This window comes from Anomalospiza imberbis, chromosome 4 (assembly GCF_031753505.1).
Source record: "Anomalospiza imberbis isolate Cuckoo-Finch-1a 21T00152 chromosome 4, ASM3175350v1, whole genome shotgun sequence".
NCBI classification, from domain to species: domain Eukaryota; kingdom Metazoa; phylum Chordata; class Aves; order Passeriformes; family Viduidae; genus Anomalospiza; species Anomalospiza imberbis.
The window spans coordinates 44,376,357-44,398,083 of NC_089684.1; the positions used below are offsets into that span (position 1 = coordinate 44,376,357).

General features: G+C 46.2%; 1 protein-coding gene across 2 annotated transcripts in view; it reads right to left on the reverse strand.

Moving 5' to 3' along the window:
- The window catches only part of SLC4A4 (solute carrier family 4 member 4), a 145,973-nt gene that overhangs the window by 103,378 nt on the left and 20,868 nt on the right, over positions 1-21,727 (reverse strand). Inside the window, exon 1 of one of the 2 annotated variants that reach the window (XM_068188168.1) lies at positions 13,285-13,545. The exons of the other annotated variant lie outside the window; for it this stretch is intronic. The gene's annotated coding sequence lies outside the window, so the exon portion shown is untranslated. Of the gene's footprint in view, positions 1-13,284; positions 13,546-21,727 lie in introns of those variants that run through there. 2 annotated transcript variants of the gene reach the window in all.

Sequence of the window (21,727 nt, forward strand, 5' to 3'; positions counted from 1 at the left end):
GCCTTGCACTCCAGTTTCATTTGAGAACTGCAGGATTTCACAGTGCAAGCCCCTCTCCAGGACAGGGTGAACCTCCGCTGCCAAGCACTTGGCTCCTGACACATCCCACATCCATCTGCTGTATTGCATGTAGCTACAGCCAGGAAAAGGTACAGAGACACCCTGTAAGGAATTCAAGCTTGCTCTTTGGCAAGAGCTTTGGGGGATGGAATCAAATGAGATGAATCCACAGGAAGAAGTGATTGTGGACTGCAAATATTATGTATCTATCTATTTGAGGATAACATAAACCAGACATTTTTGTAGCTTTGTTTTCTGGAAATGATGAAACAGAAATCACAAAAAAAAAAAAGCTTTCTCTAGAGGCAGAGTGGCATTAGGTTTTAAACCCATGAGCAGAAGTGGATTTTTCCTAAAAATTATTATTTCAAAGCAGCCTGTGGCATCTGAACTATTTTTGGCTATTTATTACTGTGACAATGTCATGTCCTGCAATATTTTTGTTACAGTTTTATGCCTGAGAGGCAACCTCTTACTTGACCGTGTGTCTATTTGAAACCAATGCTGGTTTATACAGTAGCTGCTCCTTGTTCCAGCCTCTTGTAAGAGCTCTTTTTAAGGAATCTGTGAGTAAGTGTGCTGTGTCACACACAGGAGCGGGTATCATGGGCTAAGAAGCAGAGCAACATTTCAAGTGTGTATTTTACAATCAGCTCAGCACACAATTTTCAAAGTACAGGAGATCTGAATACTCCTATAGAGAAGCCTGGACAAAGAAACAGCAACTGCAGGAAACTTCTAGCATCTATTGCATATTGCTCACCTGGAACCTCCAAAAGCAAGGCATGGGAAGCCTGAGGCAAATTCCCAACTATAAATGAGGATGTTAGAGCAGGCAGCTTGGTTTCTGTGTCTAAAAGCAAAGAGTTATCTGGGCTGGGTGGTGCTAGGTTTAAGTCCATTTCCCACTGAGCAAAGGAACAGGCAAGTGTGTACAATGAGGGGTGGGGCAGCACACCACTGGCACCACTCACCCAGGGCTGCTTTTCTCCAGGGAAAACAATCTGGCACGCTCAATCCTGGCTTCCCAGCAAGCAGCTAGCTCCTGCACTTGTCTTCTCCTGAGACTGCTTTGTGGGGGGGAGTTCTCCATAGCAATCACACCACACAAAAGGTGTGAGACCAACTCATAGCTTAATTTCACCTCTGTAATTACAGTCTGAAGCTTTTCCCTTCCCTCAGGCTTCCAACTGTCAAGTACACAACTCCTAGAGCTGCATATTGTCCCACCAACTACCTCCAAAATGCTGGAGCCCCTCTAAAAGCATCATAAATCTCTGGACCACTGATGGTAACATGGGTACAGAGTGCGTGCTGGCTTCCTGCTACAAGGAGGACAGGCAAGACCTGATCCAGCACAATCCAGACTTGAGCTCTGGCTGGCAGAGGCAGAAAGCCTGGTTGTATAAAACCTTTTGGACATATCTGAAGCAGCCAAGGGAGCTAATGCACTCTCAGCACTTCCCAGAGTGCAGGCGCAGCATTTCTGATCCTGTTCTTGGCATTCTGAAGCAATATGTGGATTCACAATATGCTGGTTTCAAAAACATAATCTAGCATAAAGGATGTTTTTAACATGGATCATTTTGGGAATCTGCTTAACCACTTGCACGGCAAGTTACACAAGCAGGAACTTCTCAAAGTGCACTTACCCCCAAATTATGCAAACTTTACCTGGTTACTAGATGATGGTCTCTGTAAAATTGCAATGCTTCCACATTGGAGCAGTTGCTCCAAAGTAAGAAAAGATGTGATACCACTTGAGTTCACCTCCAACGGAGTGTGGAGAGAGCATACAGCTGTAAAACTAAAACAGAAGGGCAAAGCCATCCAAACTAAATGCCAACACACACACAAGACTCAGGCAGAAGAAAGGACTCCAAAAATATTAGACAAGGGAAAAAACAGTGGGCTTTGGACTTCATCCTCACTTGAGTGCCAACTGTTCATCCAGAAGACTTTACAGTGACCATTCCCAGGGGTGATGAGACAAAATCTCTGCTGAGGAAGGTCACTGGCATTGGTCCTGGTGCATGCATCAAATCTTAATTCAATAATAGACACGCAAAACTAATGAAGACCTGAGAGCCAGAAATGCAAACAGCCAGATTTCAAACTAAATGCCCTTCTTGCCTTCACTGGCTGCACCGGGAAGAAAAAAAAAAACAAAAAAAAAAAAAAGGAAAAAACAACCTACACCCAGAGAAAAGAAAAACAACAAAACACAACAAGCCACAAAAACACCCCAAAAAACACAAACCCACAAGCCAATGGAAGCTTACTGAAGATAAAGAAATGTTTCCTGACAGAAGAGGAGAGAGGGGAGTGAAATGCAAAACCAAGTTATTTTATAACTTGAGACTGAACTGAAGAAAAGAATTTCATCACTTCCACCAATTTAAGCTCTAGTCAGAAGAGAGTCAGTCACAGCCCAGAGCAGCATGGACCCAGGTAGCCATTCTGTCTCCCAAGAGTGCTCAAGAAAACACTGATTACACTAGCACAAGCCACAGAGCCAGAAGGATACAGGTCCCTCACAAGTGATACCCACGAGGATCACTAAGCAGAAACACAACAGCAAGTGACAATTCCCTTCCACACAGCCACAGATTGTGCTCTGGCTCTTGGGAGAGCATCTGCTGTGCCTTCTGGGGGCTGTGATCAGGCTGTTGGGACAACCATATGTGTGGTGTCCGGCTATCACTAACCAGTGATATTATATCTTATACCTACAGTCAGGAAAATTTCCCCTCCTCAAAATTTCATGTGGTATCAGAGGGGCAGGTTGGTAGGAAACAGCTGTTCCAGAGCACTGGCAGCCACTGGGATATAACACAGTCTGGGGGAACCTCACCGCCATGGCCACTAGCCCACAGAGAGCTCATCCACACAGCCACACACTTGACAGTGCCTGCAGAGAAAGCAAAGGGGGATTTTGTACACTTCTAGGGAACAGGTCACAGGAGCACGGAGCAAACCATCGCCTTCAGGTGCCCCTTGCCCCTCCGTGCATGCAGCTTGTGAGAGCAACACATTGTGGTGACCCACTTGATACCTCAGCTCGGGCGCGTGATACCGGCCAGGAGCAGGCCGAGCCTGTGATCTTTACACTCAGCCCTGCAGACCAATTAGTCATTAATAAGAGTCTGGCCCAGAGCAGGCGGGGGCACATGATCGTGTTCTCACGGCATTAGTCAGCAGACGCTGCGATATGGGCTCCTTCACCAGGACACCAGCTCCAATGGGACGAACATGATGCAGCATAAAAGCAGAGTGGTATGAGCAGACAACACATGATCCTGCATAAAGGCAATCCATTTAGCAATGTTCAACTGACCTCACCAGCAAAATGTCTTTGCTTCTGGACTGGCATTTTGCTCCATGGGAGAGTCAGGTTCTTGATTTGGTTCTCAGTGCCCTAAAGCTGCGATTACTGTATCCTCCAACCACGGCCAAGAGCGCAGAACCCAACTGCTGAGCAGGCAACTCCCAAGTTTTAACAAGATTGTCCTCTACGTGACATCCATTTAAGGGCAGCTCAAAATAGACTTATTCATATCAGCCTAAAACAAGACTGTGAAGAAAACAACAACCCGAGAGCTGAAAAGTAATCTCTTGCCAGAAAGTACTCAACAGCTACTTCTTCTGAACTCCTTCTTTGCGACCCATCAATGTTGTCCGGAAAAACAACTTGTGGGACAAAACTGGTAGGAGCACAGAGATGCTGATAAGCAGCGCTGTTGCAGGACGTCCCGTGGCCCCCAAAGTAACCTAACCACCAATATAATGACTACTGAACTTGGTCAAAAGACCAAGCAGACTTCTGCAAGAGAAGAGAAAATGAGACTTTAGCATCAGTCTTTCTTTCAGTGTCTGGAAATCTTCATCTGCTCTAGGAATGGACTATGAAAAAAGCATCTGGATAGAGGAAACCTAAAAAATTAAGATCACTTGCATCTTCCTTTACCAAAGGAAGGCTACTCAGCCTCCTCTGCTGCCATTTACAAAAGTCTGTCATTGCAATGAGCTCCTCTCCCTGCATTGCAGTTGGCTCCCTCTGACTCCAGATCATTAGTCCATAAACATGAACTTCCCAGGCATTCCTCAAATGTTCTCTTCAGATTTCCCATGTGCCTATACAATTCAGCCCTTTACCCATTAGGGTTTCAAGCAATAGTGTTTTAACATGAGCGCTATAAAAAATATTTTATAGGTCCCACATTCTCTCTCCTCTTCCTCCAGAACTCTGTATAAAGCAAGAGTTGCTACTTCTGCTTTAGGAACTATAAACTCAAAGGCATCCTCAAGAACCACAGCGGATATAACATTCTGTGCTGCTCTGCCTGGGGTACAGCTAATTTTCTTCTCAGTGTCTAGTACGGGGCTACGGCTTGGATTTGTGCTGGAAACACACAATTCACAAATGGGAGTTCACCAATGTTGTAGTTACTGCCGTGGGAGCGAGCAAGCAGTGGTGCAGCGCTTGGTTGCCAGCTGGGGTTAAATCAGGACAGTCCTTTTTGGCGTCCAATACAGGGCACAAAGGGTTCAAAATAACGGCAGATTTGATTGGAATGTGCTAGGTGGAATTCACAGCTGTCATAACTGTATGGATACTAATCAGCAGGCTCCTGTCTTGCCATGGGCACGCTTGCCTGGCTGCATGTGGTGCCTAGAGGTCATCAGGGGCAGCTTTTGCTTTCGGTGCTCACCGTGGTGCTTATCAGGCTGCTCTGCTGGGCCTGGGAATGCTCTGATAACAGCAATGACGACAACGTGCCCGGGCTGCCGGGGCCCAGCGCAGGGCTACCATGCTGCTGTCCTGGGGAGGCTGCAACTACAGTGGGAGCTTGAGCCAGCGGGCTGTGACCTGTGATGAAATCCCAAAGGATGACTCCAGGCTGGAGAAGGTACATCTCAAAGCATCTGGCCAGGCCCATGCTGCAGCAGGTACACCTTGAAGCATCAGCAGCCATGCATGAGGACGTGCTGGAATCCCTCACAGCTCGTGGTGACCACCCGCCACCTGCTTTCATCCTCTTTTCCACATGCATCTGCCTAAAACACTGGAGGCAGCCATCCTTTCACAAGAAGCCTCGGGAAAACAACTTTCTGTAACAGGCCTGAAATGGTTAGCTTTGGCAATAGATATTCATAAAAGCACAAGCAGCTTTTCCACTCCTTTTTTAAGCTGTCAGGGCCACCACAGCTGAACCCAGACACGGTCATCAGTCACACATTTCTTGGAGACACCTGTTAACAAAGAAGGGCATTATGCCCAGCACCTAATTGCAACATGGCTGTTTAAAGGTAAACGGGAATTGGGCTACAACAATATTAAATCCCAGTTATCTGCATCCATTATCTTGCATTTTTTTTATTGCTAAGTGGAATGACTGGTCTGGGAACAGAGCCAGAAAAGTTGGGCTGATACCACAGATCAAGACTTCATAGATATTTCTGAGAATTACAAGTTAAGGGTCAAATCCAGAACTGAACTGACTGTTCCACAAAAACCCACAGGTACCTCCACTGAGTCACAAGTCAAGCCTTTCCAGGAAAACAGAGCTGTTGGCAACCCAAGGCATTACTAGACCAGGAATACTTAATGCAAAGGTGCCCTATTCACCACTTAGAATTAAAAAGGCAGAAACAGGTTCATTCAAGAAGAGTGGCCCCATTCATAGAAAAGTTATTACAGAAACTTTTAGAGTTCACAAGAATCTCTACACTCCCACATTTCTGAAGATTCAGGGGACATCCAGGTTACTTGCTGGGAGAGATATTTTGAGCATGATGAGTTTACGTTGTTTTTTCAATGCTTTTTAACAAATTAAGTTGCATAGCTAATGTTCAGTGAACTCGGCTCTTTTAGCTTGATCTTTAATTCGAGTAATTATTTTAAAAGCTGGAGACACGATCTCACTTACTCAGTCTCTGGAGAGGATTCTGACACTGGAACACACAGTTGGGGTTTTTTCACAGGGTTGTTTTGCAGCATATTCCCTTTCAACAAAATTTATACACTGTATTCCTGGCAAACGGAAGAGAGCCATGATCCAAGCAAAACTTCGGAAATACGGAGGTCTTCCTTTTGCAGCAATTCCTGCCGTTTCACTGTTTTGTTCACAGGTCCAGAGTGTCTATCCTGTTAAATTACAGTCCAAGGACGGCAGTTACATGCCTGCTCCTTCAAGTTCTACTGCAAATAGGAGCAAGCCATGAAGCTGAGCACTCAGAGCATCCTGGCTGGAGCTCCGTGCCCACAATAGCCAAGAAAGGGCGCCTGGGCTTGCCTTGCCGACGAAGCATGGGCCTAAGCCCACGCTCGAGCCCAGGCTTGCTCACATTCCTTCCATGCTAGCAGGCTCTCAGGCTGAACTTCAGAGCGTTGCTGAGGTGGCAACACAAAGCCCAGCAGACCCAAAGATCAGCAAGGTGCCTCGTACAAGCCAGAACCCTCCAGAATGCCATGGCTGGAACCACGCACCTGCCACGTCAGGCACAGTGCAAAACCTCTTCCCCAGGCACGGGAAAGCCTAATGGACACAGAAGGCCTTCTCCAAGCTTGTATGACACAGGGGCTGTACGTCATGGGAGACAGCCAGCCTTTGCTTCTAAAGGTATTGGTATAGAAATTGATCATTCACCACTGATTAAAAGGGAGAAACATACTCTTTCATCCTGTGTGAGAAGCACTCACAGAGTTACAGGAAATCATTGCATCTACCAAGTTCCAGTAGAAGCAGTTCTTGCTCTTGGGCAACAATAACCTCCTTTCCATGCACATTCCAGTGATGTGCCAATAACACAACAGAGACACAAATGCACTCTGAAACGGAGAGCATTTCAATATCCATTCAAGGTATCTTTTCCAAAAGTTCATGGAATATCATCCAGCAGGTGAACTGGGACTGAAAAGACAAGCTAGGCAGGTGGACAAATGATGGTTCTAAGTTCATTTCAACTCTAAATCAATACTCCATTCTACAGCCTCTCTCTAACACCACCCTCCAAGCGCCTATCAAAGATGCACTCAAGACTTTGCACTGGTCTTTCGCTGATTTCCAACCCCACCCTGCAAGCAGCTCATGGCTGCAATCCAGACTTTGTCCCTGCACCTCTCTGGCCCCACTTGATGAATTCTCCCCACACACTGTCCTATCTCAGCACACATTTCTTCTGTTCATGCCGGTGGAACTACTCATGCAGGACTCACACCAGCAACGCACTTCAGCATGGCCTTAAAGGCCAATGAGTTAAATTGCCTCAAGGCCAGAAGTCACCTGCGCTTAAGTATTCTGTGGGACTAAGGCAATAGCTCCACATTTCCAACCTTTCTCACTGCACTGATAGAGGTGTTGCCGCACTGAGACTCCATCATCAGCACTACAAACACGTCCGGCACTGCTCCCATGAAACGCCACACTGACACTTCTACTGGGACAATACTGCTCAAACCCCATCACTGCTCACCTGAGAGATCATGAGATGTCAAACAATGGATGAGGAACACTCCCACGGCACCACACACTGGCTTGCTGTGCCATCGAGGCACTGGAACGGAGCTTTGCTAGGGACACAAGAGAACAAAGCCCCATCTATTTTCCCCTGGGGATGATTGTTCCTGCCCAGAAGAACACACAGGCAGCTCTTTTGAGCAGGGCTGCTGGTCTTGAGCCGTGCTCTGTGTCTGCTGAATGCACAAAGTGTCAGCCAGGGAAGTGAGCTCAGACTAGACAAATTTAATATGAATTTAGGTAACATCCGCTTCAAGATGACCACATTTGCTAACTCTGAGACTTCAGCAAAATGTACAGGTCCAGTTCCTGTGAATAAGAAATACACTTCAATTCCAGTGCAACAGACAGGTTTGATGTGCTCAAATGCCTCTTTTCCTTGAGCTACTGAGCAACTATTTCCCAGCTTCATTCTTACCAACCTCATATTTAGCAGTCTTGATGAAAAGACCTTTACGCTTACATTGAAGGGCTGACAATGTGTCTAAAGTGTTATACAGCCGCTGATACAATAAAAGCAATTACCTTTTGCAACCTTCTGTTCAAGGTTAAGAGTTGAAATGAGCTCAGTAAACCTTCAAGATGTGATTAAATTGAAGTAAAAACTTATTAAAAAACCTTAAGAGGAAAACACCATAATCTTCTAGTTGCACACACCATTGAAAGAGAGACCCAAGTTCTCTTTCTGCACCTACTGTACAAAATAGAGAAAACTGAAAAATTTTAGTAAAGATGAGTAGTTGGCATGTAAGACTTCAGTCGTCATCTTTGTCATTAGATTACACATCTGCACAGTCATCAAAATCAAAGCGCTTGCATGTTTTGCTCAGAAAAAGTAGCAGAAAAAGACAAAACACACCACAGGAATAACTCCTATGTGAAAAAAAGGCAAAAATTTGTTGAACATGCAAACCCACCAGGACTTCTTGCATAATACCAGCCCATTGTAATAACTTTCAAAAGAAAGTAAAATTCAGTCTCCCCTGAGGAACAATCACATCAAATATCAGCAACTTCGTGGATGAGCAGCAGTCACTTCGCAGAGATCAAAAGAAGAGGTACCCTAGCTCTGTATTATTTATAGATTATAGATACGTTTATTATTAATATATTACTAACTATAATTTGAATATAATGAAATAGCTTTTATAATCATCATTAATAACAGAATGAAGTGATTTGAGTAATCCTCAGTTTTAAAAGAAGTCATGGAACAATTCCCACCACCAAGTTCTTCAACTCACTTTGGGATGCCAGAAGTATGGATCAATACTTACGAAAGGAAGATTAAAGCTTATTTCAAGACAGAATTAATACAGAGTACTTAGCAAGTATTTATTATATGCTAGCAAAACTGAAATATGATCCTGTTCCCCTATAAAGGTAGTTATATAATACAGCTAGGATTTGAAACACTTGCAAAATTCTCTCCCCCGACAAAAAGAATTTCCTTAGGAGTAGAAAATATATATAGATCAGTCATATTCTCTCTCTCCATACATATTTATGTATATAAATAAATAAATCTATTTTAAATGCCCCCTCAATCTCTGTTTTACTTTGGCAGCAGAATGAACTTTCCCAAGACCACACGTTTCTGGAATTCAGAAGCTGAAAGTTCATTTGCGCCGCAGACTCAAAGGATTCTGATACTAGTGACATGGAATGAACTCTTCTGGTTTTTCTGGTGAGAAAATGAGATAAAACCAGGGCCGTCTGCAACCTCCGCTGCTGTGCTCGGAAGGCTCAGCCTTACTCCCACAGCATGGATCCACATGCCTATTGAATTTGGACAGAAATCCACTGTTCCAAATCAAACTGAACGCCAAGAACTGAGATGTAGCTTTCTCTGATTTTCAAATTTCTCATAAATCTCCATGCAACTTCACCGCACTGCCAGTCCCTATGGCAAGTTCAAATACGTTCCTATGTGAAAGACTCATAATTGTGTGACAGTAATTCAAAGACATTTTTATCTCTTCAGTTAATGTAATTAAGCCAATGAAAAGCAAGAGCTCTGCAGCTTTTTACTTATGCTACACACTCTTTTATCACCCAATTATGGGTGCAGTCATTGTCTTTGACACTGTCCAACAGCAATAAAAAGCATTCCTGCCACAAACTGCGCACAAACCTGAGCAAACTCAGAAGAAACAAGATGCTACAGTGACTCAAAGTTCAAGGGCAGGGAGGCAGAAGCCTTGCTTTGAGTGGTTGTGGGAATTCACTGCAACCTTGACCATTTTATAGCTGTATTTCCATTTCAACCTGCACAGTGTACAGCTTTCTTAACAGAGTTTAGAGAAAGACCTCTGCCTTCCCATCCAAGTCGTTATGTTTTCAGGAAGCATAAAAGAGGAGCTTTCCTTCCACAATGACACAGACACTTGCTCCTTTATCAATATTAACCATAAACTGCTATTACTGGGTTTTCAAAGAGCACTCCCCCTCTTCTAAGCCTTCTAAGTGGATTTGAAGCCGGAAGCAGCTAATTGACTTGGAACGAGGAGTTATCAGTACCCTTTTAATTTGCTCAAAGCAAGAGTTCAAACTCTAAACCTAATGCACACAGCAAATACTTGCAAGGCGGATCACTGGAGCGTGACAAGGATGCTCTCGCAGTGGGGCCATGAAGGCATCTCACCCAGCACCAAGGGACCCAGCGGTGCCGCAGTGCCGTGAACGCTGCTGCCAACGAGGCACCCTCAAACCCTCCTTCCAAGCCCTCTGGTTCTCCCAGCCCGTGGGGAGGAACTGGAGTGCAGACCAGTAAAAGCCATGCTATTTTGATACAGACGTGTATAACAACATCACGGCATAAAATCCAAAAAATTAAATTAAAGAAGAGAATTTGGTTTACTAGCAAATCTGCACTAACAGATGGCATGTACACACACAGGAGCATCACTTGCTGAACCCACACGGCCCATTTTTGGGCACCCACCTCCCAAAACAGCATATTTCCCCCAGCATTTCCTTTCTCAAAGCAACACCTTTCCCTTTATGACTGCATCTTTCTGGCAAGGCAGCACCTCCAACTGCAAATAGCTGTTCGCACACTTACTGGCAGAAAAGTAAGAACAGGTTTTTTTCTTTAGCCTCTCATGCAGCTATTTTCCTTCACAACCCTGTCCAAAACCCCCTTCCAGCTTATTAATTACAGCTGTCCAAGGTGGCAGCATTAGAAAACCTTCAGCCAGAGACACACTTAGCTCCTCCACCCTCTCTGTAAGCAGGTGGATCTGAAAACAAAAAGAGTTATAGATTTTTCCTTGTCACGGGGATGTTTTTCTTTGAACTGCACTTTGTGCATAAATTCAACCTTTTCTTATCAGCTTAAGACATCGGTAACCGAAGCATTTACCCTACACCCACTGCATTTTAAAAGCTCCTCTTAAAAACCTGCTGCAAGTGATACCACAAGACAGCACCAGTACATGAGGTTGTTTTCTGGCTACAGAGAAGTTTCAAGATTTAAAATTGTAACATGGAAGTTTAAGGGAAAAACCTGCACAGTTCTGAGCTGCAGAAAATCCTGCCAGACCTTGCTGGGAGCAGACTGGATAAGTGCAGGGTGTTACCTTGCCAGGAATGCCCTGTGCACACAAATGAAAGCTTCATCTCTCCTCCCCATAGCTGGAAAAAAAGGAAGAGAGAGAGAGAGAGAAGAGAGAGAGAAGAGAGAGAGAAGAGAGAGAGAGAGAGAGAAGAGAGAGAGAGAGAGAGAGAAGAGAGAGAGAGAGAGAGAAGAGAAGAGAGAAGAGAGAGAGAAGAGAGAGAGAAGAGAGAGAGAAGAGAGAGAGAAGAGAGAGAGAAGAGAGAGAGAAGAGAGAGAGAGAGAAGAGAGAGAGAAGAGAGAGAGAGAAGAGAGAGAGAGAGAGAGAGAGAGAGAAGAGAGAGAGAAGAGAGAGAGAAGAGGGAGAGAAGAGGGAGAGAAGAGGGAGAGAAGAGAGAGAGAAGAGAGGAGAGAAGAGAGAGAGAAGAGAGAGAGAAGAGAGAGAGAAGAGAAAGAGAAGAGAGAGAGAAGAGAAAGAGAAGAGAAAGAGAAAGAGAAGAGAAAGAGAAAGAGAAGAGAAAGAGAAGAGAAGAGAAAGAGAAAGAGAAGAGAAAGAGAAGAGAAAGAAAAGAGAAAATCCATAATTCCTTCTCACCCCACCATCAAACCTTGCTCCCCACTCATCTGAGGTCAGCAGTGTACAGTTGCCAGCCCCTTGAAATCTTGGGAATGGAGGTCCCTGAAGCCCAGCAACTGCTTTTAAAAATGTGAAATTCACACTCAGTAGAGGCGAGGTGTAAGTTCCAAGCAAATCCTCCTATTTTCCTTTGGAACTTGAAAGTCTGTGTTTCCTTCCTAGGAAGCTGAAGAATAATCCCTGCAGACTGCACTAGCATTTGCCCTTCCAATCCCACTGACCCCCAGCAGCAGGTGAAGTTGATGAGAGTTAAAATCACCAGCTGAAACCAGGCTTTGCAAAATTAACTCTTTCAGGAGTCATCAGAAAAAGTCTTTGAGCCTGGAATGGCAGTTCAGCAAAGGACTAGGACATATCAGCTTATGTACAATGCTCTGAGCAAGCACAGATGCAAACAGTCCCGTTTAATTACTTGGCACAGGACTGGAAATTGTGAGAACAAAATGAAGTCTCTCATTCAATAGTTGCTGGGGTTTGGGAGCCTGAAGGTTGCTTTGGTATGGGGCCTCTGCACAATTTCCTACTGATCTCAACCAGAATAAGAACTAGGTGTATTCCTGCAGCCTATCACACCAGCACTTAGCAACATACTCTGTCCCACATATAATATATACAACTCTGCACTTTTTGTTAAATCCAACTAGTGAAGTTTTTGGGTGTGTTTTTTTGGTTTTTTTTTTTGTTGTTGTTGTTGGTTTTTTTTTTTTGTTGGTTGGGTGGTTGGTTAGGGTTTTTTTAAACAGAAGGTATGTACATTATAGGAACAACAGAACAAAATCCCTAAGCAGCTGGGAGCGCATACAAAGTCAAGTTCAGATGCACAGTAAGTGCACCTCTCTGACACAAAAAGGAGCAAGTACCTATATACAGTACGTGGAGCAGCTCTCCGAAGGAGCTGCTACTGCTCGGATCTGCCCCAGGGCCCGACCTTGCTCCTTACGCACCCAACTTTACTAAGAGGAGCAGCTTTGCGGAACGACTCCACGGAGCTGCCGCCACGCACCCCAAGCCCTGCTCTCCTGGGAGAGCCCGGTGCCTTTTTCCATCATGTCATGGGAGCTCGCTGCACATCCGAGTGCTCCTCCTGAACACGAGGGCTAAAGGGATGCGCTCCGAACAGAAGAAAAATCCGTTAGTAACTAACGTTGTAAAGAAAAAAGAAACAAGTCTAAAGATGGTTAAATCCTCGTTTCCTCGTGTGCTCTCGCTCTGGATGGCAGCGCTTCACAGGAAGCACAGAAAGGGCAAACAAACAGCGAAGAGCTGGTCTTGGATAATAAAACACTCCATGCGACCATATACCAGGTGGAAAACTGGAAACCTGGGAAAGACGAGGCTGCCTATTCAGCGGCTGCTAACAACTCATTGAAGATGAACTGAAACGGTAAAAAAAGTTTTCAAACACCATGAAGCGTTTTAAAAGTTGGCTCCAGCAGAGCTGGGCACCGGAAAAGACACCGAGGAGGGAGAAATGTAGCCCGTCGTTTCCACCCCCGTTTCTGCTCACTCACCTCCGGGGCTCGGGCTTGCGGCGCTCCTCCAGCTTGGCGGCGGGCGGGGGCTGCGGGGCAGCTGGGGCGGCGGGAGGACGCTGCGGACGGGCGGCGGGCGGGCTCAGTGGGGCATGGCGGGGACCCTACACCTGCCCCTCCGTGCGCGTGTCCGTGTCGGTGAGCGCCCGCGGCAGCCCGAGCGAGCGGCGCGGCTGTGCTGGCGGCGCCGGCCCGGGCCCGCATTTAAAGCCGCCAGCGGGCTCGGCCGTCCCCTCACCCGCTCCCATCCCGGCCCGTCCCGTCCCATCCCATCCCCGGCCGCCGCTCGGCGTCACGGGGCCCGGGGCGGGGAGCCCGGAGGAGGAGTCTGAGGGCCGCGGCTGCGGTTCCCCGCCCCGAGCTCCGAGCCGCGTCAGGGCAGGTGCGGACTTCCATGGCTGGGAGCGGAGGGCAGGGGCAGCCGCGGGACCCCTTCCCCGCTGCTGCGAGTGGGCCTGGCTGTGGCCACCCTGTGCCTCAGGAGCAGGGGGATGCGTTCCCTGGAAGCGGAGCGGGTGGCACCGCCGGGATACTGCCGCGGGCTGCCCACGGCTGCTGGCAGCCTGTCGCACTCCCACGGCTGGCTCCCTGCCTCTGGAAACGGACGACCCTGGGCGCTTCTGGGCCAAAAGCACGTAGCACTGGAAAAAACCCAAACAAACAGAATCCGACCAAACAAAAACCTCAAAACCATTAAAAACCCAACAACAACAAACCCAGGAAAAATACAGAAACCATAATTTAGTCCGTTCATTAAAATTTTCCAAGGAAATAGTACCTTACGTGTTGATTCTCCTTAACTTCGAGCATGGCAAGGCTCACCTTGCTTGCCAGCCCAGTCCTACTTCCTCCTGTCTCTCCTACACAGACACTTCCAAGGACACTAATTGCCCTTCCACAGGTTCCCTCCAGACTGCTGTTGGACAAGAGAAGCAGTGCCAATATCCCACATCTTGTTCAGTCAGCTGTAGCCCCTGCACTCAGCTTGACTGTCCAGGCCAAGGTGACGAGATCCATAAAATATTTTTAAACCACGGAGCTCTGCAGAAGGCTCACAAGGAACATGGCAGAACAGCAATCCATCACGGGAAGTACACGGACTCTCAGGGGAACAAAGGAGGCTACTGTAGCTCCACAGGGGGAAAACTCCCCTTCTTCAGCAAGGTTTATGATTACCAGACAGCAACTGCCCCTTCAGCTGCTCCTCAGCTACCAAGCTCCACCTTTGTCACCCATCCAAACTCTGTACTAGGGAATAATATGCAATCCTTTGGCCAGGCAGAAAAAGCAGCAGCAACAGAAACCACAGCACTTGCAGAGCAGAGCGAGAGCACTGCAGAAGGATCTCCCTGCCAAATTCCTCCTCTCCTTTCTGCTGCTGCCACCCCTGTGCTGTCCCCAGACACTGAGAAGAGACAATTGGCTTTAAGTCACTGTCCCCTCATGCTGTTTCATGTTTTCCTGGAAGATCTCAGTCTGCACATGAATGGGTCAGGGCTTGGGCTCCTCTGTTCCCTTTAATAAATCCAGTTTTTTAAGAACCTGGTTTTCAACAGCCAGTGAGTTTCCAGTGGGCACAGTGGTGCCTCCCAATCACTTACAACTGTATTTCATTTCAATTAATGACAGTCTCTGTGTTGACAAAAGCAGAGCACCACATCAGTTGAGAAGCTTTGTGTGCTCAAGTCCTAACCCAAATAACTGTACATCTTCCCTCTTCCAAAGGCTCCAAAGCAAGGACTGCTGTCTCCAGGCCCTAAATCCTTAATGATTTAAGGATTAGTTAGTCTGTACCTTCACTTCACTTAATTTTTAAATAAATTAGGGAGCTCCTGAAGAAAAGACACGTTAGTTACTTGAGAAAATTGCTATTGTTTTTTGCCACTTAGATAACTCATGGGGGTTTTGGGATCCCCCCAAGCATTGTGATCCCTCAATGAAAGTACCTCATGGATGCTTCTCAGCAGCCAGCTCTTAGCTCGCTGTTCCAGAAACAAACCTAAATAACTGTACCAATTTCAGTTCCTCACAATTCACTGTAACTTCAAATACTGTCATTTTAAACCTGTGCATTGAATTTTCTGGCTAAAAAAAAAAGTTTTGTTATCAGGATACATGATTCCAAGTCAGTCTTTAAATATCACATTGCTGTGTTTAACCATCTATAAAACACTACCAGAGCCATTTCCAGAAGTCCTTAAATCAAGAGCCAGGGCAGTTGTCTCGACCAAGTTTAAAAATGATTACGCTCTCTGTGCAGAGAAACACCCAAGTAAAGGGCACTAATAATCCTGTCTGTCATTGTGACTGACAAAATAAAACCCGCTGGCTAGAGCGGACTTGTCCGGCGCATGTATCTGCATACCTTCTGGCACTGCTGACACACCTCGGATGGCACGTTCCCTTGCAAAACCTCCCCAGCCATTTGCAGTATTTCCCTCTGCTTGATTTAATAACTGGAGAGAGAGGAGCTCATCACTCAGCACAACAGCCCGCTAGTTTTCCCCTCACTGTACAGGCCACAGAGAAGCAGCTGGATTTGGGAAGATTTTGGCTGACTGTTTGAACCTGTCTTTCGAGCCTGCTGGCTTCAGTCCCACTCACAAAGCTTTGGTGAGGAAAAGCTGTGCCGACAGCCTTCACCAGCATCCCAGCCAAGGCAATGCCTCAAGAGGGCATGGGACAGAACCCCACCTTCACCAAAATGCCTGCCACTTTATAAGAATTACTGGTCTGCCTTCTCATCTGGCACACATGCATTTTCCTCACTCAGCTAACTCAGGAACACGTTTTCCAGCGAGGTCGCGCAAGGTATCACTGTCAATGACAGTGTCTGACGTGTATGGGTAACAAGAACAGGCAAAGTTCTGATGGTAAAGATTAGAGAACACATACATGTGTATGCTCGGTGGAACTGCTAGGGTTAAACTTTCCCTGTGGGCAGGTTATTCCATAAATATATCTTGCAGCATTTCTGGTAGATTCCTCGGAAGCTGCTCGTGCTGACCACAGCATTGTCAGTCAGAGGCGATGCTGAATGAGATGAAAACTGGCAGCTCCTGCACTTCCAGGGGTTTGTGCACACTACTCAGTAATAAAATATTTGCGTTGGATTAAGTCAGAAGTAATTCTACCTAAGTCAGGAAGTTTCAGAGGATAAAGATTGCAATGGAAGGATCTAGGTGCAGAGAGACCGCAGCTGTACTTATCACAGAGGCTTTCAGTATCTTTTCCTTGGCTGACAAACGTCAGTGCCAAGTCATCATGACAAAAGCAGCTCACCCTGAACACACCTGTGCACGCAGCAAATCATTTGTACACCAACAAAATCCCTCACCCACGTTTTCAGGACTCAATCCTTGATCACAGCTATTCCTTGTGACCTTGAGGTTTCAGGGGTTTTTTGGTCTGTTTTACAAAGATATGGGTACTGCAGCGTTTTAGCTGCTGAACTCAACAAATTCCTGCAGTGCATTCCTTAGAATTACAGCTGAATTAGTACAATAGCACTGATTTCCAAGGGAACCACAAAAAGCAACTCTGTAGCTCTCATATTTGTATTCAAGTCACCAAGAATCAGGACTTGTCTTTCCATCCACTTCCCAAGAAATCTAGACAGAACATGGCATCTTATCAAGCACTCCCTGATAGCTGATTAGTCAAGGGGTAAGGTGAGCAAACCCATTGCTTTTGGAAAGTTTTCAGTTAGCAGTGAAAGCAACATGCAGTGGGGTGCTGGCTCTGTAAGAGTACCTGCTCAGCCCTGCCTGCCCATTCCCTCTGAAACCGCTGCAGGGCCCTTGGAAGAAAAAATGCCAAATTCCCACTGACTTCCCTGCCCTGGCTCGGTCATTTAGAAGAGGCAAAAACAGGAGGTGCTGAAAAACATTAAGCTGCGGTAAGACAGAGCAGAACACCGGAGGTTTAAGGGGGTTTTTGTGAAGTGCTTGATGTGCCTCTCATGAATAATGCACCATGTCTGCTTGAGAGCAATGAGCCATCCTGGAACACTTGGAGAGCCACTTAGGTCACAGCACTTCCTTCAGTGGGGCACAGGAAGAGCCATGAGGATTTCATCAGCTGGGGCTATTGCTTCTGGTACCTTCCAATGCTTCTGCTAGCTACTGAAAGCATGGCATGTTCGCCTCAAGGGCTTAGAAAACACAAGTTGTGTTCCACTCCTCTGGAAAGCAACACAGGTTTGAGCTTTGCAGACCTGTGAGCAAGCTTTGCCAGTCTCCTACCAACTTCCAGGACTGCATTCTCTAAAATGCTTATATCTCCTTGCAGAAACTCCCCTTATCTTTCCAGCAAGAGCGACTCCTCCAAGAGCATTCCAAACTGCCATACTTTGTGCATCCCTCTCTGCCAGGAGCCCCCGAGCTGCTGGGGCCAGGAGAGAGCAGGCCAGGAGCTGGCAGTGCTGCTCGAGGGCCCTCTGCTGGGAAGCACCTCTGCTTCTCGTCCCCCCCAATGCCCCCAGGTCCGCAGGCAGCCCCAGGCACAGCCCCCCTCGAGGGGGTGAGCTGCCAGTGTCCCCTCAGCAGTGAGCATTGGGGCAGCTCAACACCCAGCCCCAGGGAGAAAGCAGATTTCATTCGCCTCAAGTTGTGTCCTGCTCTGTGCTACAGGGAACGACGCCAAACCAGCCTTTGGTCAGAGGCAACAACACAGGGCTTAGTTAAAATAAAGCAAGTGTGTTTGTTCCTACACCCACAATACCCACCGGAGTGTAGGATGCCGAAACACACACTTCCGCCACCTCCAACTGTTGGGACACTGGGACAACAAATACTCCTCCCCCTCTCTGGAAGAGAGGGCTAAGGAAGCACCAGCTGACTGAAGCACTTCTGTGCTCTCAAACACATCACTTGCTCTCTGCTTCAGAGCGAGTTCAGACAGAAAGCAGGTCAGAAGGTACACAAATCCTTTCACTTCTCAGGGTAGGAGGGAAATCCAAGGCTGAAGTCAAACCCCTGGAGCACAAGGCTCATTGTATCCACATAAGAATGGGGTACAGACCTGATAGGGGTGATATGGATGAGCTGCAAATGGGACGAGCAGTATTTACATCAGAAGGATTTCTTCTTTTCCCAGTTTGTCCCCAGCTGTCATTTTGATGAGTTTCTTTCTCTTCCTCATTCCTCAGCTATTGGCATCCTGTGCCAAAAAAAAAAAAAAAAGCCACAAAGAAAGCTCAGAGAGATGGGCCAAGAAGCCCTTCAGCCCTTTTGCAGAGCACCTCTACTGTGACCCAGACCGATTCTTCTGAGCACCGAATCCTTACAGCGCAACAACCAGCATTTTTGTCAAGATCCTCCTCACCTCCTGAGCACCAGCTTAGGAAGGCTTCTAATATTTTATCACTGACTGGAAGGACGAGGAGGAATCTCACTCACTCTCAGTGGAAGGCCAAGTCCAACAACATGACTAGTACAGACAAAAATTACAACTTACTTGGATTTCTACTGTCAAAACACAGCAGCCCCCCAGCCAGGCCTCTTACCCTCTGGTTGAAGATAACTTCCCACAAGCAGATGGTGACAGGCATCAGGATTAGAAATGCTTTCCCTGATGTACACTACTTCCTGCCTGCTTCTCTAAAATTGAATCCTTGCCTCTACAACACAGAGCATCTGGTCTTGAGCATCCAATATCCTGAAGAAAAGAGTAACTTGAATGGCAGGTCACTGTGGTCCTCTTAATTCAAGACTACATCTTTTCTTGATGCTAAAAAATGCCATCTGGGACACCTCCACAGGGCTTTGGATACGCTAAATGCCAACTGCAGGAAATCTGAAATACACCATTAGTAACATAGATAAATCACCAATTTCTCTACCTCATCCAACCATATACACACCTGAGCACCCTTCTCAGATGATGTCGGACAATGGATACTTGGGGAAAAAAGCTATCAAACTACCATCACAGGAAACTACACAGTAAATCCATGGACATCTATATTGCTCAGCTCCAGACAACCTACCATCGATTGATTTACAGTGCCATTTAGGTTATTGTTCTTGGAACACTATTTCCCCCTCACTTTGCCAATTTAAACAACACATACTCATTCCAGTGTTTCTTCTTTTTCTCAGTTCATCTCAGCTCTTTGTATTTAACCATTTTCCTGTTGTGATAATACAGACTTTATTCCCAGTGAAAAACGTGTTTCCACTGGTTAACTTTTCATGTCTTCCCTCTGCAGGCCCTCTTTTGATACAGAGAAAAAGGCTACCCAGGAGCGCCTGGTACTTACAATGCATCTTATTTTCTCATCTGTCATTTCATTTCTCAACTCCTGATAATTTCTAACGAGGACACAATTTGTGATGCCACACAACAAAGGTTGGCTTCATTTGTTAGTTTGGGTTTTTTTTCCTTCACCTAGGGCTTCAGTTTATTATCCCATTGTCTATGCTGGGTCATCAGAAATGTTTTCTTTTCTTTTCAAATAATTAAACAGCAGCATCATTCATGGCTTTGGATTTTCACATCTCTTGTTCTGTCTCTCATCTTTTATATCAACATTTCCTAAACAAAATATTGAAAACCAAACATTGGCAGGTCACATTTAGCCAGAAATTTGTACTCTATAAATAAAGCTTTGAGAACTTAATGACTTTTAAATTATTTGTTAGGTAACTCCAGCAGAAACAGTCTAGTTTAGAGCAAACAACAGTTCCCTGAGAGCATATGTAACTCCAAAAGAGTTTTGCCACTTTAGGGCTGTTTGAAGAGCAAAGCGTTCTAGGAAAAAAAAATCTGACTGAAAGTGAAACTGGAGAAATGTGTTGTCCAAGCCAAAACAAGGCCAAAAAATAAGAGAAAAGCACCCCTGAGAGCTGGCTGCTCTTTCAAAGGTCTTTCCAGCTCTGCAGCCTTCTGCTGCAGAAGCTCCTGCAAATGCAGGCAGATGAGGAATACCCCCTGCATGTAGCCTCAGATCTATGGGATTCTTCCTAAAGAAAGGGAGAAGCAAGCTGAGCTGAAACCTTCCAGAAGCGACACACTCCACTGGAAAACCTTTGGACAGATACCCCGTAGGTATGAAAACCTTGCCTGCCACATATCCAGCAAGCTGGTTTAGTGGAAGGTGTCCCTGCCCATGGCTGGGGGTTAGCATGAGGTGCCTTTTAAGGACCCTTCCAACCCAAACCACTCCGCGATTCCATGATATTTACAGTTGCTCCCCACTTTCAGCAATCACTAAGCTGTGCATTTTATGTGAGGCAGCACCAGGAAGTTTAGATGAGAAACCTGCCCACAAGACCTGTTGCTGAAACCACCTATTTAAATACTCTTGTGGTTACCTCCAGCATCAGTCCCTAGCAAAGGCTGCAGCCAACAACCCACATGCAAGCTCCTCTCCACAGGAAGGAGGCAATTTGGTGAGCAGGGGTTGAAGACCAAGGAATGGCTGGTGCTCTGGCAGCACTGGGAAGGGCAGGCAGTGGAACCTCAGGAGCACTGACCTGCAAGAACAGCCATGAGGACCAAACTGTCACATAGAAGAGATGAAATGTCCAACTGGCCTCAGCTTCTCCGGCCTTCCAGCAAGCAAAATAAATCCAAGGCATATCAGCTTAAGACTAATAGAAATTAAGACACTGTATGAAATAAAAATGTCCAGAAACAATATCTTCTGCCTTGAAAACTAATAAACTCAGGCTTCACCTCAACATTTGTGTAGCAACAGGAGATGACTGTCCTGAGACAACATCCCACTCTGTGTGCTTTAGGGTTCAGGCATGACAGAGTATCCACAGATATTTGGGACAGCATGTTCTGGTGGAGCGTTTTAACAAAATACAAGTGCTGTCAAAGGGCAGGCTTTCATTTTATGCTTGTACAACTCCAGAATAAAATATTGCCTTTGGAGAATCTCACATATCATTTGATTAATACAAGCACATGAGGACTATCTCCATTTCTCAAAGCCTTGAACTTTTGGCTATGTTTTCCCCCACACACTTGGTCCCACCTCAAAGCTCCCATCCATCTTCACGGTTCCTACCAGCTCATCCTCTGAGGCCAGAGCATTCTCTTACCAAGCTCATCAGTGGAGCAGGCAAGAGCTGCTCTCCAGGGCATGATGTCTTCATGTACAGCCTTGCTTGTGGTGGAAAACGCAGCCTGGGACACGGACATCCTTTGTTTCTCTCCTGCAGCAGAGGCAGCATAACCCATGTTCAAGCACTGGCGGTATCCCTAGGCCTAATGTGTAACTATTCCAGGTGCCCTACCCATGATAGGGACAGAGGCAGTGAGGATACTAAGCAGAAGCTGAGGGACACTGTATTCCCATCCCTCGAGACAATGTCTTCTGGGCTTTTCTTTCTCCTTTCCCACCGATCATACTTTGTGAGGTTAAATTCCAAGACTCCTCAAAGAGTTGCTGGGGAGATTCCAAGGGATA